Here is a 2,844-nt window from a genome sequence, read left to right as displayed (position 1 = left end):
GAACATACGTAGATTGCACAGCTCAAGTTGTAGCAGCTGATAAGCGGCGTGTAGCCACGCGTGTTACGCTGGATTTCGAGTAAACAATGAAATAAAATCTGATCCGATACGAAATTACACTGAACGAACGCAGCCAGCACCACCTTGAAGATTTTCTTATCATAATAAAATTAACTGTCTTTTCACGACATAGGATATTTACAATAAATAGCGCCAGATGAAATCTTAATGAGTAAATTGAAGGAACGGTACGGTCAAAGCACTGTTTTATTTTTATTTCTGTCGCCACCTGCCCGTCGCCCAGATGCACATCCATGTTTCCGTTTTGGTGGAGGCTGTCATTTTGTTACTGCCTTCACTCAGCGTCTCCCTCCCACGCAATACAGCTCGCCATCACCACACTTTTCACATGCCGCAGATTTCTACGGTTATCGTAATAATAGCAAAAGATTATACAAAATATTTTGATATTATCAAGCAACTGACAAGTATCCTGTATTAAACAGTGATAGTACAATGAAATGAACACCCTTAGCTGCTTACAGGCGTTGACATACATCAACGGGGACAGATGAAAATATGTGCCCCGACCGGGACTCGAACCCGGGATCGCCTGCTTACATGGCAGACGCTCTATCCATTCTTTTTTTTTTTTTTCGTTATTGATCGTTGTGTTTGGTCGTTGCGGACGTCGCAGTACATCCTGTTCAAGTTCTGTGGTTGATCCTTCCACTCAGTTTTTTATTACAGAGGCCAACCGGCTTTCTGACCGAACACACTGAGCTACCGTGCCGGCGAGGCCATGCTAATCTTCTCTGTATCGTTCCAATTTTAGTATATGTACCGCCGAAGCGAGTACATCCATCTGAGCCACCGAGGACACAGAGGATAGCGCGACTGCAGGGATTTATCTCTGGCACGCCTCCCGCGAAACCCACATTCTCAACGTATTGTCGCGCACTACATTCGTAGTGCCCCCGCCCATTATACTCATTACTCGCGGCGCGTTGCCGATTCCCGTAAGAGTTCGGGCTCTGTTTGTGCATTCGCACAGAAAAAGAAGATGGTCAAGTGGCCGGTGAGCCTTAACTATATATTTACTAAGATGGTATCTGTTCTTTCGGACATGTCCGAACAGATATCATCTTAGTAAATAAACAGTGATAGTAATTTCTAATTCCTTGACAGTTTCGAGACTCTTAGTTTTTATAAGATTAGAATTACGTTACTACCTTCAGCTGCTAAAGGGCATTGATAAATATCAACATGGACAGGTGAAAATGTGCGCCCCGACCGGGACTCGAACATGGAATCTCCTGCTTACAGGGCAGAAACTCTATCCATCTGAGCCACCGAGGACACAGCAGAGTGCGCGGCTGTAGGGACTGTCTCCCTCACGCCTCTCGCGAGACCCACATTCTCACCTTGTATGTCCACACACCGCATTCGTAGTGTCCCACCCCAACACACTCATTACTTGTGGAAGCCATTCTTACCAAGTCCCATAAGAGTTCGAGGAATATGTGTGCATCCGCACAGAAAAAAAAGGTCGTGGCCGGTATTGCCAGAACTACATACTTATATGGATATGGTGTACGTTCTTTCGGACATGTCCGAAAGAACAGACACCATATCCATGTAAGTACTTAGTTTTTATGGTGTTTTACTCTCCGAAAGTTAGCTGGGAAATTTGGAAGCTGATATGTGTCAAAATGTAAACTGTTGAAGTAAAATGTCTTTACGCCGAATGTCAGGCGCCAGCCTGTAGTTTCAATTGTCGAACATGTTTCCTGTTCTGCAAATTAAATGAACCAGTGCTGCATCTATTCTTCTGACAGTTTCCACGTTCGATAAAAACATATTTGCCTTGGGACAGTAATAATGTGGTAGCGTCCTCGGCTTATTTGTTTCGTAACTCTACCGTAAATAATCGCGAACAAGTCGAAAGAGAGAGTAAGCGAGACTAACTAACATGTTTAGCAACGACACGTCTGTCTGAACGATCACAACGCTTAGCAGATCTGTCAATATACAGGGTGTTCCCTCCAGAGAGTCGTCAGGCGCAATTTCTCTGGGCTTTCGGCAGATATTTGAAATATGTAGCTGGACTCATCCCAAAGACATAGTGTTCAGCAAGTGATGTCCAGTGTTGACGGAAAGAGTCGGTTTGTTTCCCTTGACAAATATAATGGTTTTGCATGCGAAATATTATATGCCCATTAGACAAAGCGGTTCCAGATTAGTCTAGTGCAATATTAGTTTTATAGATATGTATTAACAGCGACAGTAAAACGCTAAGAATAGCCTGTACTCCTACAGCGAATGAGCAGTGCTGCAGCATGGCTGCTGTCCGCGCAGGGTAGCCACGCGGTCTCGGGTGCCTTGTCACGGTCGGTGCGGCTCTCCCCGTCGGAGGTTCGAGTCCTCCCTCTATATATCCTAATTTATATCAGGTATATTTCAGGATATTGGTAAGCCCTGGCTAAAGAATGTCGATTCCATACTAGTGACGGCAGCTTCATTACATTGTTTTGCAAGTGGAGATCGACATCAGAATCATTCAGTAGAACTAAATCTGAAAAATCTTCTCATAAGGTTCTCCAACACCGAAAGTGTACACATAGCATGTCTGTACCTGTGCCGTCGAGTTCTTTGGGATCACCACATGGACAAGTTTCTTGTCTTCAGGTAAGATGGCCAAAATGGATTTTTCATACTAACCACAAGCCTTTTCATACTTTTAAGAGAAACTGGGGACGACATTGGACGAGGAATTCGAGAATCTCTTTTTTAAGCCCCAAATGTCCTTGTGATGGCATTTAAAGTTGTTAAACGTCTCACCAA

The 2,844-nt window shown here is 44.1% G+C and overlaps 1 pseudogene; it reads right to left on the bottom strand.

The window, feature by feature from the left end:
* Positions 1–796: 796 nt before the first annotated feature.
* On the bottom strand, positions 797–859 carry LOC126482878 (U6 spliceosomal RNA; annotated as a pseudogene).
* Positions 860–2,844: the final 1,985 nt, after the last annotated feature.

This window comes from Schistocerca serialis, chromosome 5 (assembly GCF_023864345.2).
Source record: "Schistocerca serialis cubense isolate TAMUIC-IGC-003099 chromosome 5, iqSchSeri2.2, whole genome shotgun sequence".
Taxonomy (NCBI): domain Eukaryota; kingdom Metazoa; phylum Arthropoda; class Insecta; order Orthoptera; family Acrididae; genus Schistocerca; species Schistocerca serialis.
Note: the sequence above shows the minus strand (reverse complement) of the source record. Positions and strands in the feature narration are given on the sequence as shown.